The 16,945-nt window shown below is 43.9% G+C and overlaps 1 long non-coding RNA gene across 8 annotated transcripts in view; it reads right to left on the reverse strand.

The window, feature by feature from the left end:
- The window catches only part of LOC307181492, a 2,017,432-nt gene that overhangs the window by 213,185 nt on the left and 1,787,302 nt on the right, over positions 1-16,945 (reverse strand). Inside the window, exon 8 of one of the 8 annotated variants that reach the window (XR_013826911.1) lies at positions 7,605-7,685. The exons of the other annotated variants lie outside the window; for them this stretch is intronic. This is a non-coding gene — a long non-coding RNA (uncharacterized lncRNA). Of the gene's footprint in view, positions 1-7,604; positions 7,686-16,945 lie in introns of those variants that run through there. 8 annotated transcript variants of the gene reach the window in all.

Below are 16,945 nucleotides of genomic sequence, written 5' to 3' on the forward strand. Positions count from 1 at the left end.
CTACTCCTTGCTCAACGAAATGGACTCAACACCGCATATTAAACGCCTAAGAATGTACCTGACTAGTAAGTATCTTAAAACCTATGGATTGCTATGTCTCCAAAAGAGAATCAAGCATGTGTACAGGGGCATAAACGCAGCAGTGATAGGATTGGAGAGGTTCGGTGAGCAAATGAAGACCCTTTGAAGTCATATTGCATGGTACCCATTCCACGGGTTTCAACTACCCAGGTTTTAGGTATTCTTCCTTCAGCTAAAACATGCATGTGGAACCCAGAGTATGATCAACCATGTGATCGGGAGACGTGTTCAAATATGTCTCAGTTTTCGTACCCTGGCACTCGGGTGCAACATTCCAGACGCTTTACTAACACTCTCCCGACTTGGAGAGTCAGTGTCTTTAACCTCCTGTTTGGCCCAGTTTGCAATTTCTGCAGAAGATGAACAGGAATAGCGAGAACCAATGAGAGACTAGCTGGAGGTGTCTGGACGGGCAAATTTAACTCTCATTTCCCACCAGGAAGAGGAATTAACCAAAGGCTCAGCGTGCCGTGCCAGAACCAGATTACGGCCTGAAGCCATCCTGCGGTGTTGCGACCAGCTCACAAGAAAGCGAGTTGAAGAAAGGAGCTCAGGGGCACTGTAATTCACAAACCTGCAGAGTTATAAATGACAGCTATCGTCCAAAAATAGACTGAAGTAAGGCTACCAAGAGGACTTGAAAGCGGGGCAGAATTGCAGGAAACCGATTTCAGGAGGTAGACTGGAATTGCATTGAAAGCATAGGAAAAGAGGCAGAACGTCCACAATGATGCACTTGGCCAAAAAGGGCGTATGCGTTTTTTCCTGAATATATTCAGGAAAAAACGCATACGCCCTTTTTGGCCAACCAAGCAAGCTTGCAAAGGAAATCTGCACTACAATGAAGTCTCACTTCCCCCCCACCCCCGGTCAAAAGGGCCATCTGAAAAAAGTGTAAAATCCAGAAAGGCAGGACAGGCCATGGAGAACTGGGAGCCTTGTTATGCTGATGGGCGGGATGTAAATTGCCAACAACCACTTGGGAGAAGTGTATGGTGTTTCCTGAAACATCTAAAAAACAAAGCAACAGAGCCTAGGGCACTTCCACTTATGGTCCTATAGCTTAGGGAAATTAAAATCAAAAAGACACAGCCACCCCAAAGTTTGGGAAGCCTCTGTTTACAAGAACCTCGTTTACAGTACAAGTTCAACATCGCAGAAAGTGAAAAATGGATAAAAAAGTTGTGGTATTTACTTACAAAGCAATATCACTCAGCAATGAAATCTGTGTCATCAGGCCCTTAGCAGCACAGTGAGTGGATTCAGGTATGATGATTCTAACTGAAATAAGTCACACAGAAAAAGAAACATCATAAGATATCAGTAATACACGGAATGTAAACTTGGCTACACAGGAACTGAATTACAGAACAGAACAGCGTCTCAACTTTAGAAAACCAACTTATGCTTGCTTAAGGGTAAAGGTGAGTTGGGGTGCTGCATAAAACCAGAGATTGAAATGAGCACAGATAAAGTTCCTTAAGCCAAATATGGAATAGACAAGAGCTACTCCTTGCTCAACGAAATGGACTCAACACCGCATATTAAAGGCCTAAGAATGTACCTGACTAGTAAGTATCTTAAAACCTAGGGATTGCTATGTCTCCGAAAGAGAATCAAGCATGTGTACAGGGGCATAAACGCAGCAGTGATAGGATTGGAGAGGTTCGGTGAGCAAATGAAGAACCTTTGAAGTCATATTGCATGGTACCCATTCCACGGGTTTCAACTACCCAGGTTTTAGGTATTCTTCCTTCAGCTAAAACATGCATGTGGAACCCAGAGTATGATCAACCATGTGATCGGGAGACGTGTTCAAATATGTCTCAGTTTTCCTCCCCTGGTACTCGGGTGCAACAATCCAGACGCTTTACTAACACTCTCCCCACTTGGAGAGTCAGCGCCTTTAACCTCCTGTTTGGCCCAGTTTGCAATTTCTGCGGAAAATGAACAGGAATAGCGAGAACCAATGAGAGGCTAGCTGGAGGTGTCTGGACGGGAAAATTTAACTCTCATTTCCCACCAGGAAGAGGAAATAACCAGAGGCTCAGCGTGCCATGCCGGAACCAGATTAGGGCCTGAAGCCATCCTGCGGTGTTGCGGCCAGGTCACAAGAAAGCAAGTTGAAGAAAGGAGCTCAGGGGCACTGTAATTCACAAACCTGCAGAGTTATAAATGACAGCTATCGTCCAAAAATAGACTGAAGTAAGGCTGCCAAGAGGACTTGAAAGCGGGGCAGAATTGCAGGAAACCGATTTCAGGAGGTAGACTGGAATTGCATTGAAAGCATAGGAAAAGAGGCAGAACGTCCACAATGATGCACTTGGCCAAAAAGGGCGTATGCGTTTTTTCCTGAATATATTCAGGAAAAAACGCATACGCCCTTTTTGGCCAACCAAGCAAGCTTGCAAAGGAAATCTGCACTACAATGAAGTCTCACTTCCTCCCGGTCAAAAGGGCCATCTGAAAAAAGTGTAAAATACAGAAAGGCAGGACAGGCCATGGAGAACTGGGAGCCTTGTTATGCTGATGGGCGGGATGTAAATTGCCAACAACCACTCGGGAGAAGTGTATGGTGTTTCCTGAAACATCTAAAAAACAAAGCAACAGAACCTAGGGCACTTCCACTTATGGTCCTATAGCTTAGGGAAATTAAAATCAAAAAGACACAGCCACCCCAGTGTTTGGAACAGCTCTGTTTACAAGAACCTCGTTTACAGTACAAGTTCAACATCGCAGAAAGTGAAAAATGGATAAAGAAGTTGTGGTATTTACTTACAAAGCAATATCACACAGCAATGAAATCTGTGTCATCAGGCCCTTAGCAGCACAATGAGTGGATTCAGGTATGATGATTCTAACTGAAATAAGTCACACAGAAAAAGAAACATCATAAGATGTCAGTAATACACGGAATGTAAACTTGGCTACATAGGAACTGAATTACAGAACAGAACAGGGTCTCAAATTTAGAAAACCAACTTATTCTTGCTTAAGGGGAAAGGTGAGTTGGGGTGCTGCATAAAACCAGAGATTGAAATGAGCACAGATAAAGTTCCTTAAGCCAAATATGGAATAGACAAGAGCTACTCCTTGCTCAACGAAATGGACTCAACACCCCATATTAAACGCCTAAGAATGTACCTGACTAGTAAGTATCTTAAAACCTATGGATTGCTATGTCTCCGAAAGAGAATCAAGCATGTGTACAGGGACATAAACGCAGCAGTGATAGGATTGGAGAGGTTCGGAGAGCAAATGAAGACCCTTTGAAGACATATTGCATGGTACCCATTCCACGGGTTTCAACTACCCAGGTTTTAGGTATTCTTCCTTCAGCTAAAACATGCATGTGGAACCCAGAGTATGATCAACCATGTGAACGGGAGACGTGTTCAAATATGTCTCAGTTTTCCTCCCCTGGTACTCGGGTGCAACATTCCAGATGCTTTACTAACACTCTCCCCACTTGGAGAGTCAGCGCCTTTAACCTCCTGTTTGGCCCAGTTTGCAATTTCTGCGGAAGATGAACAGGAATAGCGAGAACCAATGAGAGGCTAGCTGGAGGTGTCTGGACGGGCAAATTTAACTCTCATTTCCCACCAGTAAGAGGAAATAACCAAAGGCTCAGCGTGCCGTACCGGAACCAGATTAGGGCCAGAAGCCATCCTGCGGTGTTGCGGCCAGCTCAAAAGAAAGCGAGTTGAAGAAAGGAGCTCAGGGGCACTGTAATTCACAAACCTGCAGAGTTATAAATGACAGCTATCGTCCAAAAATAGACTGAAGTAAGGCTGCCAAGAGGACTTGAAAGCGGGGCAGAATTGCAGGAAACCGATTTCAGGAGGTAGACTGGAATTGCATTGAAAGCATAGGAAAAGAGGCAGAACGTCCACAATGATGCACTTGGCCAAAAAGGGCGTATGCGTTTTTTCCTGAATATATTCAGGAAAAAACGCATACGCCCTTTTTGGCCAACCAAGCAAGCTTGCAAAGGAAATCTGCACTACAATGAAGTCTCACTTCCCCCCGGTCAAAAGGGCCATCTGAAAAAAGTGTAAAATCCAGAAAGGCAGGACAGGCCATGGAGAACTGGGAGCCTTGTTATGCTGAAGGGCGGGATATAAATTGCCAACAAACACTCGGGAGAAGTGTATGGTGTTTCCTGAAACATCTAAAAAACAAAGCAACAGAGCCTAGGGCACTTCCACTTATGGTCCTATAGCTTAGGGAATTTAAAATCAAAAAGACACAGCCACCCCAAAGTTTCGAACGGTTCTGTTTACAAGAACCTCGTTTACAGTACATGTTCAACATCGCAGAAAGTGAAAAATGGATAAAAAAGTTGTGGTATTTACTTACAAAGCAATATCACTCAGCAATGAAATCTGTGTCATCAGGCCCTTAGCAGCACAATGAGTGGATTCAGGTATGATGATTCTAACTGAAATAAGTCACACAGAAAAAGAAACATCATAAGATATCAGTAATACACGGAATGTAAACTTGGCTACACAGGAACTGAATTACAGAACAGAACAGGGTCTCAAATTTAGAAAACCAACTTATGCTTGCTTAAGGGGAAAGGTGAGTTGGGGTGCTGCATAAAACCAGAGATTGAAATGAGCACAGATAAAGTTCCTTAAGCCAAATATGGAATAGACAAGAGCTACTCCTTGCTCAACGAAATGGACTCAACACCGCATATTAAACGCCTAAGAATGTACCTGACTAGTAAGTATCTTAAAACCTATGGATTGCTATGTCTTCGAAAGAGAATCAAGCATGTGTACAGGGGCATAAACGCAGCAGTGATAGGATTGGAGAGGTTCAGTGAGCAAATGAAGACCCTTTGAAGTCATATTGCATGGTACCCATTCCACGGGTTTCAACTACCCAGATTTTAGGTATTCTTCCTTCAGCTAAAACATGCATGTGGAACCCAGAGTATGATCAACCATGTGATCGGGAGACGTGTTCAAATATGTCTCAGTTTTCGTACCCTGGTACTCGGGTGCAACATTCCAGACGCTTTACTAACACTCTCCCTACTTGGAGAGTCAGTGCCTTTAACCTCCTGTTTGGCCCAGTTTGCAATTTCTGCGGAAAATGAACAGGAATAGCGAGAACCAATGAGAGAATAGCTGGAGGTGTCTGGACGGGCAAATTTAACTCTCATTTCCCACCAGGAAGAGGAAATAACCAGAGGCTCAGCGTGCCGTGCCGGAACCAGATTAGGGCCTGAAGCCATCCTGCGGTGTTGCGGCCAGGTCACAAGAAAGCAAGTTGAAGAAGGGAGCTCAGGGGCACTGTAATTCAGAAACCTGCAGAGTTATAAATGACAGCTATCGTCCAAAAATAGACTGAAGTAAGGCTGCCAAGAGGACTTGAAAGCGGGGCAGAATTGCAGGAAACCGATTTCAGGAGGTAGACTGGAATTGCATTGAAAGCATAGGAAAAGAGGCAGAACGTCCACAATGATGCACTTGGCCAAAAAGGGCGTATGCGTTTTTTCCTGAATATATTCAGGAAAAAACGCATACGCCCTTTTTGGCCAACCAAGCAAGCTTGCAAAGGAAATCTGCACTACAATGAAGTCTCACTTCCCCCCCACCCCCGGTCAAAAGGGCCATCTGAAAAAAGTGTAAAATCCAGAAAGGCAGGACAGGCCATGGAGAACTGGGAGCCTTGTTATGCTGATGGGCGGGATGTAAATTGCCAACAACCACTTGGGAGAAGTGTATGGTGTTTCCTGAAACATCTAAAAAACAAAGCAACAGAGCCTAGGGCACTTCCACTTATGGTCCTATAGCTTAGGGAAATTAAAATCAAAAAGACACAGCCACCCCAAAGTTTGGGACGCCTCTGTTTACAAGAACCTCGTTTACAGTACAAGTTCAACATCGCAGAAAGTGAAAAATGGATAAAAAAGTTGTGGTATTTACTTACAAAGCAATATCACTCAGCAATGAAATCTGTGTCATCAGGCCCTTAGCAGCACAGTGAGTGGATTCAGGTATGATGATTCTAACTGAAATAAGTCACACAGAAAAAGAAACATCATAAGATATCAGTAATACACGGAATGTAAACTTGGCTACACAGGAACTGAATTACAGAACAGAACAGGGTCTCAACTTTAGAAAACCAACTTATGCTTGCTTAAGGGTAAAGGTGACTTGGGGTGCTGCATAAAACCAGAGATTGAAATGAGCACAGATAAAGTTCCTTAAGCCAAATATGGAATAGACAAGAGCTACTCCTTGCTCAACGAAATGGACTCAACACCGCATATTAAAGTCCTAAGAATGTACCTGACTAGTAATTATCTTAAAACCTAGGGATTGCTATGTCTCCGAAAGAGAATCAAGCATGTGTACAGGGGCATAAACGCAACAGTGATAGGATTGGAGAGGTTTAGTGAGCAAATGAAGAACCTTTGAAGTCATATTGCATGGTACCCATTCCACGGGTTTCAACTACCCAGGTTTTAGGTATTCTTCCTTCAGCTAAAACATGCATGTGGAACCCAGAGTATGATCAACCATGTGATCGGGAGACGTGTTCAAATATGTCTCAGTTTTCCTCCCCTGGTACTCGGGTGCAACAATCCAGACGCTTTACTAACACTCTCCCCACTTGGAGAGTCAGCGCCTTTAACCTCCTGTTTGGCCCAGTTTGCAATTTCTGCGGAAGATGAACAGGAATAGCGAGAACCAATGAGAGGCTAGCTGGAGGTGTCTGGACGGGAAAATTTAACTCTCATTTCCCACCAGGAATAGGAAATAACCAGAGGCTCAGCGTGCCGTGCCGGAACCAGATTAGGGCCTGAAGCCACCCTGCGGTGTTGCGGCCAGGTCACAAGAAAGCAAGTTGAAGAAAGGAGCTCAGGGGCACTGTAATTCACAAACCTGCAGAGTTATAAATGACAGCTATCGTCCAAAAATAGACTGAAGTAAGGCTGCCAAGAGGACTTGAAAGCGGGGCAGAATTGCAGGAAACCGATTTCAGGAGGTAGACTGGAATTGCATTGAAAGCATAGGAAAAGAGGCAGAACGTCCACAATGATGCACTTGGCCAAAAAGGGCGTATGCGTTTTTTCCTGAATATATTCAGGAAAAAACGCATACGCCCTTTTTGGCCAACCAAGCAAGCTTGCAAAGGAAATCTGCACTACAATGAAGTCTCACTTCCTCCCGGTCAAAAGGGCCATCTGAAAAAAGTGTAAAATACAGAAAGGCAGGACAGGCCATGGAGAACTGGGAGCCTTGTTATGCTGATGGGCGGGATGTAAATTGCCAACAACCACTCGGGAGAAGTGTATGGTGTTTCCTGAAACATCTAAAAAACAAAGCAACAGAACCTAGGGCACTTCCACTTATGGTCCTATAGCTTAGGGAAATTAAAATCAAAAAGACACAGCCACCCCAATGTTTGGAACGGCTCTGTTTACAAGAACCTCGTTTACAGTACAAGTTCAACATCGCAGAAAGTGAAAAATGGATAAAGAAGTTGTGGTATTTACTTACAAAGCAATATCACACAGCAATGAAATCTGTGTCATCAGGCCCTTAGCAGCACAATGAGTGGATTCAGGTATGATGATTCTAACTGAAATAAGTCACACAGAAAAAGAAACATCATAAGATGTCAGTAATACACGGAATGTAAACTTGGCTACATAGGAACTGAATTACAGAACAGAACAGGGTCTCAAATTTAGAAAACCAACTTATTCTTGCTTAAGGGTAAAGGTGAGTTGGGGTGCTGCATAAAACCAGAGATTGAAATGAGCACAGATAAAGTTCCTTAAGCCAAATATGGAATAGACAAGAGCTACTCCTTGCTCAACGAAATGGACTCAACACCCCATATTAAACGCCTAAGAATGTACCTGACTAGTAAGTATCTTAAAACCTATGGATTGCTATGTCTCCGAAAGAGAATCAAGCATGTGTACAGGGACATAAACGCAGCAGTGATAGGATTGGAGATGTTCGGAGAGCAAATGAAGACCCTTTGAAGTCATATTGCATGGTACCCATTCCACGGGTTTCAACTACCCAGGTTTTAGGTATTCTTCCTTCAGCTAAAACATGCATGTGGAACCCAGAGTATGATCAACCATGTGAACGGGAGACGTGTTCAAATATGTCTCAGTTTTCCTCCCCTGGTACTCGGGTGCAACATTCCAGATGCTTTACTAACACTCTCCCCACTTGGAGAGTCAGCGCCTTTAACCTCCTGTTTGGCCCAGTTTGCAATTTCTGCGGAAGATGAACAGGAATAGCGAGAACCAATGAGAGGCTAGCTGGAGGTGTCTGGACGGGCAAATTTAACTCTCATTTCCCACCAGTAAGAGGAAATAACCAAAGGCTCAGCGTGCCGTACCGGAACCAGATTAGGGCCTGAAGCCATCCTGCGGTGTTGCGGCCAGCTCAAAAGAAAGCGAGTTGAAGAAAGGAGCTCAGGGGCACTGTAATTCACAAACCTGCAGAGTTATAAATGACAGCTATCGTCCAAAAATAGACTGAAGTAAGGCTGCCAAGAGGACTTGAAAGCGGGGCAGAATTGCAGGAAACCGATTTCAGGAGGTAGACTGGAATTGCATTGAAAGCATAGGAAAAGAGGCAGAACGTCCACAATGATGCACTTGGCCAAAAAGGGCGTATGCGTTTTTTCCTGAATATATTCAGGAAAAAACGCATACGCCCTTTTTGGCCAACCAAGCAAGCTTGCAAAGGAAATCTGCACTACAATGAAGTCTCACTTCCCCCCGGTCAAAAGGGCCATCTGAAAAAAGTGTAAAATCCAGAAAGGCAGGACAGGCCATGGAGAACTGGGAGCCTTGTTATGCTGAAGGGTGGGATATAAATTGCCAACAAACACTCGGGAGAAGTGTATGGTGTTTCCTGAAACATCTAAAAAACAAAGCAACAGAGCCTAGGGCACTTCCACTTATGGTCCTATAGCTTAGGGAATTTAAAATCAAAAAGACACAGCCACCCCAAAGTTTCGAACGGTTCTGTTTACAAGAACCTCGTTTACAGTACATGTTCAACATCGCAGAAAGTGAAAAATGGATAAAAAAGTTGTGGTATTTACTTACAAAGCAATATCACTCAGCAATGAAATCTGTGTCATCAGGCCCTTAGCAGCACAATGAGTGGATTCAGGTATGATGATTCTAACTGAAATAAGTCACACAGAAAAAGAAACATCATAAGATATCAGTAATACACGGAATGTAAACTTGGCTACACAGGAACTGAATTACAGAACAGAACAGGGTCTCAAATTTAGAAAACCAACTTATGCTTGCTTAAGGGGAAAGGTGAGTTGGGGTGCTGCATAAAACCAGAGATTGAAATGAGCACAGATAAAGTTCCTTAAGCCAAATATGGAATAGACAAGAGCTACTCCTTGCTCAACGAAATGGACTCAACACCGCATATTAAACGCCTAAGAATGTACCTGACTAGTAAGTATCTTAAAACCTATGGATTGCTATGTCTTCGAAAGAGAATCAAGCATGTGTACAGGGGCATAAACGCAGCAGTGATAGGATTGGAGAGGTTCAGTGAGCAAATGAAGATCCTTTGAAGTCATATTGCATGGTACCCATTCCACGGGTTTCAACTACCCAGATTTTAGGTATTCTTCCTTCAGCTAAAACATGCATGTGGAACACAGAGTATGATCAACCATGTGATCGGGAGACGTGTTCAAATATGTCTCAGTTTTCGTACCCTGGTACTCGGGTGCAACATTCCAGACGCTTTACTAACACTCTCCCCACTTGGAAAGTCAGTCCCTTTAACCTCCTGTTTGGCCCAGTTTGCAATTTCTGCGGAAGATGAACAGGAATAGCGAGAACCAATGAGAGGCTAGCTGGAGGTGTCTGGACGGGCAAATTTAACTCTCATTTCCCACCAGGAAGAGGAAATAACCAAAGGCTCAGCGTGCCGTACCGGAACCAGATTAGGGCCTGAATCCATCCTGCGGTGTTGCGGCCAGCTCAAAAGAAAGCGAGTTGAAGAAAGGAGCTCAGGGGCACTGTAATTCACAAACCTGCAGAGATATAAATGACAGCTATCGTCCAAAAATAGACTGAAGTAAGGCTGCCAAGAAGACTTGAAAGCGGGGCAGAATTGCAGGAAACCGACTTCAGGAGGTAGACTGGAATTGCATTGAAAGCATAGGAAAAGAGGCAGAACGTCCACAATGATGCACTTGGCCAAAAAGGGCGTATGCGTTTTTTCCTGAATGTATTCAGGAAAAAACGCATACGCCCTTTTTGGCCAACCAAGCAAGCTTGCAAAGGAAATCTGCACTACAATGAAGTCTCACTTCCCCCCGGTCAAAAGGGCCATCTGAAAAAAGTGTAAAATCCAGAAAGGCAGGACAGGCCATGGAGAACTGGGAGCCTTGTTATGCTGATGGGCGGGATGTAAATTGCCAACAACCACTCGGGAGAAGTGTATGGTGTTTCCTGAAACATCTAAAAAACAAAGCAACAGAACCTAGGGCACTTCCACTTATGATCCTATAGCTTAGGGAAATTAAAATCAAAAAGACACAGCCACCCCAAAGTTTGGAACGGCTCTGTTTACAAGAACCTCGTTTACAGTACAAGTTCAACATCGCAGAAAGTGAAAAATGGATAAAGAAGTTGTGGTATTTAGTTACAAAGCAATATCACTCAGCAATGAAATCTGTGTCATCAGGCCCTTAGCAGCACAATGAGTGGATTCAGGTATGATGATTCTAACTGAAATAAGTCACACAGAAAAAGAAACATCATAAGATATCAGTAATACACGGAATGTAAACTTGGCTACACAGGAACTGAATTACAGAACAGAACAGGGTCTCAAATTTAGAAAACCAACTTATGCTTGCTTAAGGGTAAAGGTGAGTTGGGGTGCTGCATAAAACCAGAGATTGAAATGAGCACAAAGTTCCTTAAGCCAAATATGGAATAGACAAGAGCTACTCCTTGCTCAACGAAATGGACTCAACACCGCATATTAAACGCCTAAGAATGTACCTGACTAGTAAGTATCTTAAAACCTATAGATTGCTATGTCTCCGAAAGAGAATCAAGCATGTGTACAAGGGCATAAACGCAGCAGTGATAGGATTGGAGAGGTTCAGTGAGCAAATGAAGACATTTGAAGTCATATTGCATGGTACCCATTCCACGGGTTTCAACTACGCAGATTTTAGGTATTCTTCCTTCAGCTCAAACATGCATGTGGAACCCAGAGTATGATCAACCATGTGATCGGGAGACGTGTTCAAATATGTCTCAGTTTTACTCCCCTGGTACTCGGGTGCAACATTCCAGACGCTTTACTAACACTCTCCCCACTTGGAGAGTCAGTCCCTTTAACCTCCTGTTTGGCCCAGTTTGCAATTTCTGCGGAAGATGAACAGGAATAGCGAGAACCAATGAGAGGCTAGCTGGAGGTGTCTGGACGGGCAAATTTAACTCTCATTTCCCACCAGGAAGAGGAAATAACCAAAGGCTCAGCGTGCCGTACCGGAACCAGATTAGGGCCTGAAGCCATCCTGCGGTGTTGCGGCCAGCTCAAAAGAAAGCGAGTTGAAGAAAGGAGCTCAGGGGCACTGTAATTCACAAACCTGCAGAGTTATAAATGACAGCTATCGTCCAAAAATAGACTGAAGTAAGGCTGCCAAGAGGACTTGAAAGCGGGGCAGAATTGCAGGAAACCGATTTCAGGAGGTAGACTGGAATTGCATTGAAAGCATAGGAAAAGAGGCAGAACGTCCACAATGATGCACTTGGCCAAAAAGGGCGTATGCGTTTTTTCCTGAATATATTCAGGAAAACCGCATACGCCCTTTTTGGCCAACCAAGCAAGCTTGCAAAGGAAATCTGCACTACAATGAAGTCTCACTTCCCCCCGGTCAAAAGGGCCATCTGAAAAAAGTGTAAAATCCAGAAAGGCAGGACAGGCCATGGAGAACTGGGAGCCTTGTTATGCTGATGGGCGGGATGTAAATTGCCAACAACCACTCGGGAGAAGTGTATGGTGTTTCCTGAAACATCTAAAAAACAAAGCAACAGAACCTAGGGCACTTCCACTTATGATCCTATAGCTTAGGGAAATTAAAATCAAAAAGACACAGCCACCCCAAAGTTTGGAACGGCTCTGTTTACAAGAACCTCGTTTACAGTACAAGTTCAACATCGCAGAAAGTGAAAAATGGATAAAGAAGTTGTGGTATTTAGTTACAAAGCAATATCACTCAGCAATGAAATCTGTGTCATCAGGCCCTTAGCAGCACAATGAGTGAATTCAGGTATGATGATTCTAACTGAAATAAGTCACACAGAAAAAGAAACATCATAAGATATCAGTAATACACGGAATGTAAACTTGGCTACACAGGAACTGAATTACAGAACAGAACAGGGTCTCAAATTTAGAAAACCAACTTATGCTTGCTTAAGGGGAAAGGTGAGTTGGGGTGCTGCATAAAACCAGAGATTGAAATGAGCACAAAGTTCCTTAAGCCAAATATGGAATAGACAAGAGCTACTCCTTGCTCAACGAAATGGACTCAACACCGCATATTAAACGCCTAAGAATGTACCAGACTAGTAAGTATCTTAAAACCTATAGATTGCTATGTCTCCGAAAGAGAATCAAGCATGTGTACAGGGGCATAAACGCAGCAGTGATAGGATTGGAGAGGTTTAGTGAGCAAATGAAGACCTTTGAAGTCATATTGCATGGTACCCATTCCACGGGTTTCAACTACGCAGATTTTAGGTATTCTTCCTTCAGCTAAAACATGCATGTGGAACCCAGAGTATGATCAACCATGTGATCGGGAGACGTGTTCAAATATGTCTCAGTTTTCCTCCCCTGGTACTCGGGTGCAACATTCCAGACGCTTTACTAACACTCTCCCCACTTGGAGAGTCAGTCCCTTTAACCTCCTGTTTGGCCCAGTTTGCAATTTCTGCGGAAGATGAACAGGAATAGCGAGAACCAATGAGAGGCTAGCTGGAGTTGTCTGGACGGGCAAATTTAACTCTCATTTCCCACCAGGAAGAGGAAATAACCAAAGGCTCAGCGTGCCGTACCGGAACCAGATTAGGGCCTGAAGCCATCCTGCGGTGTTGCGGCCAGCTCAAAAGAAAGCGAGTTGAAGAAAGGAGCTCAGGGGCACTGTAATTCACAAACCTGCAGAGTTATAAATGACAGCTATCGTCCAAAAATAGACTGAAGTAAGGCTGCCAAGAGGACTTGAAAGCGGGGCAGAATTGCAGGAATCCGATTTCAGGAGGTAGACTGGAATTGCATTGAAAGCATAGGAAAAGAGGCAGAACGTCCACAATGATGCACTTGGCCAAAAAGGGCGTATGCGTTTTTTCCTGAATATATTCAGGAAAAAACGCATACGCCCTTTTTGGCCAACCAAGCAAGCTTGCAAAGGAAATCTGCACTACAATGAAGTCTCACTTCCCCCCGGTCAAAAGGGCCATCTGAAAAAAGTGTAAAATCCAGAAAGGCAGGACAGGCCATGGAGAACTGGGAGCCTTGTTATGCTGATGGGCGGGATGTAAATTGCCAACAACCACTCGGGAGAAGTGTATGGTGTTTCCTGAAACATCTAAAAAACAAAGCAACAGAACCTAGGGCACTTCCACTTATGGTCCTATAGCTTAGGGAAATTAAAATCAAAAAGACACAGCCACCCCAAAGTTTGGAACGGCTCTGTTTACAAGAACCTCGTTTACAGTACAAGTTCAACATTGCAGAAAGTGAAAAATGGATAAAGAAGTTGTGGTATTTACTTACAAAGCAATATCACTCAGCAATGAAATCTGTGTCATCAGGCCCTTAGCAGCACAATGAGTGGATTCAGGTATGATGATTCTAACTGAAATAAGTCACACAGAAAAAGAAACATCATAAGATATCAGTAATACACGGAATGTAAACTTGGCTACACAGGAACTGAATTACAGAACAGAACAGGGTCTCAAATTTAGAAAACCAACTTATGCTTGCTTAAGGGGAAAGGTGAGTTGGGGTGCTGCATAAAACCAGAGATTGAAATGAGCACAAAGTTCCTTAAGCCAAATATGGAATAGACAAGAGCTACTCCTTGCTCAACGAAATGGACTCAACACCGCATATTAAACGCCTAAGAATGTACCTGACTAGTAAGTATCTTAAAACCTATAGATTGCTATGTCTCCGAAAGAGAATCAAGCATGTGTACAGGGGCATAAACGCAGCAGTGATAGGATTGGAGAGGTTCAGTGAGCAAATGAAGACCTTTGAAGTCATATTGCATGGTACCCATTCCACGGATTTCAACTACGCAGATTTTAGGTATTCTTCCTTCAGCTAAAACATGCATGTGGAACCCAGAGTATGATCAACCATGTGATCGGGAGACGTGTTCAAATATGTCTCAGTTTTCCTCCCCTGCTACTCGGGTGCAACATTCCAGATGCTTTACTAACACTCTCCCCACTTGGAGAGTCAGTCCCTTTAACCTCCTGTTTGGCCCAGTTTGCACTTTCTGCGGAAGATGAACAGGAATAGCGAGAACCAATGAGAGGCTAGCTGGAGGTGTCTGGACGGGCAAATTTAACTCTCATTTCCCACCAGGAAGAGGAAATAACCAAATGCTCAGCGTGCCATACCGGAACCAGATTAGGGCCTGAAGCCATCCTGCGGTGTTGCGGCCAGCTCAAAAGAAAGCGAGTTGAAGAAAGGAGCTCAGGGGCACTGTAATTCACAAACCTGCAGAGTTATAAATGACAGCTATCGTCCAAAAATAGACTGAAGTAAGGCTGCCAAGAGGACTTGAAAGCGGGGCAGAATTGCAGGAAACCGATTTCAGGAGGTAGACTGGAATTGCATTGAAAGCATAGGAAAAGAGGCAGAACGTCCACAATGATGCACTTGGCCAAAAAGGGCGTATGCGTTTTTTCCTGAATATATTCAGGAAAAAACGCATACGCCCTTTTTGGCCAACCAAGCAAGCTTGCAAAGGAAATCTGCACTACAATGAAGTCTCACTTCCCCCCGGTCAAAAGGGCCATCTGAAAAAAGTGTAAAATCCAGAAAGGCAGGACAGGACATGGAGAACTGGGAGCCTTGTTATGCTGATGGGCGGGATGTAAATTGCCAACAGCCACTCCGGAGAAGTGTATGGTGTTTCCTGAAACATCTAAAAAACAAAGCAACAGAGCCTAGTGCACTTCCACTTATGGTCCTATAGCTTAGGGAAATTAAAATCAAAAAGACACAGCCACCCCAAAGTTTGGGACGCCTCTGTTTACAAGAACCTCGTTTACCGTACAAGTTCAATATCACAGAAAGTGAAAAATGGATAAAGAAGTTGTGGTACTCATGTACAAAGCAATATCACTCAGAAATGAAATCTATGTCACCAGGCCCGTAGCAGCATAATGAGTGGATTCGGGTATGGTGATTCTAACTGAAATAAGTCACACAGAAAAAGAAACATCATAAGATATCAGTAATACACGGAATGTAAACTTGGCTACACAGGAACTGAATTACAGAACAGAACAGGGTCTCAAATTTAGAAAAGCAACTTATGTTTGCTTAAGGGGAAAGGTGAGTTGGGGTGCTGCATAAAACCAGAGATTGAAATGAACACACAGTTCCTTAAGCCAAATATGGAATAGACAAGAGCTACTCCTTGCTCAACGAAATGGACTCAACGCCGCATATTAAACGCCTAAGAATGTACCAGACTAGTAAGTATCTTAAAACCTATAGATTGCTATGTCTCCGAAAGAGAATCAAGCATGTGTACAGGGGCATAAACGCAGCAGTGATAGGATTGGAGAGGTTCAGTGAGCAAATGAAGACCTTTGAAGTCATATTGCATGGTACCCATTCCACGGATTTCAACTACGCAGATTTTAGGTATTCTTCCTTCAGCTAAAACATGCATGTGGAACCCAGAGTATGATCAACCATGTGATCGGGAGACGTGTTCAAATATGTCTCAGTTTTCCTCCCCTGGTACTCGGGTGCAACATTCCAGACGCTTTACTAACACTCTCCCCACTTGGAGAGTCAGTCCCTTTAACCTCCTGTTTGGCCCAGTTTGCAATTTCTGCGGAAGATGAACAGGAATAGCGAGAACCAATGAGAGGCTAGCTGGAGGTGTCTGGACGGGCAAATTTAACTCTCATTTCCCACCAGGAAGAGGAAATAACCAAAGGCTCAGCGTGCCGTACCGGAACCAGATTAGGGCCTGAAGCCATCCTGCGGTGTTGCGGCCAGCTCAAAAGAAAGCTAGTTGAAGAAAGGAGCTCAGGGGCACTGTAATTCACAAACCTGCAGAGTTATAAATGACAGCTATCGTCCAAAAATAGACTGAAGTAAGGCTGCCAAGAGGACTTGAAAGCGGGGCAGAATTGCAGGAAACCGATTTCAGGAGGTAGACTGGAATTGCATTGAAAGCATAGGAAAAGAGGCAGAACGTCCACAATGATGCACTTGGCCAAAAAGGGCGTATGCGTTTTTTCCTGAATATATTCAGGAAAAAACGCATACGCCCTTTTTGGCCAACCAAGCAAGCTTGCAAAGGAAATCTGCACTACAATGAAGTCTCACTTCCCCCCGATCAAAAGGGCCATCTGAAAAAAGTGTAAAATCCAGAAAGGCAGGACAGGACATGGAGAACTGGGAGCCTTGTTATGCTGATGGGCGGGATGTAAATTGCCAACAGCCACTCTGGAGAAGTGTATGGTGTTTCCTGAAACATCTAAAAAACAAAGCAACAGAGCCTAGTGCACTTCCACTTATGGTCCAATAGCTTAGGGAAATTAAAA

This window comes from Stenella coeruleoalba (assembly GCF_951394435.1).
Source record: "Stenella coeruleoalba genome assembly, contig: scaffold_58, whole genome shotgun sequence".
Lineage (NCBI taxonomy): Eukaryota > Metazoa > Chordata > Mammalia > Artiodactyla > Delphinidae > Stenella > Stenella coeruleoalba.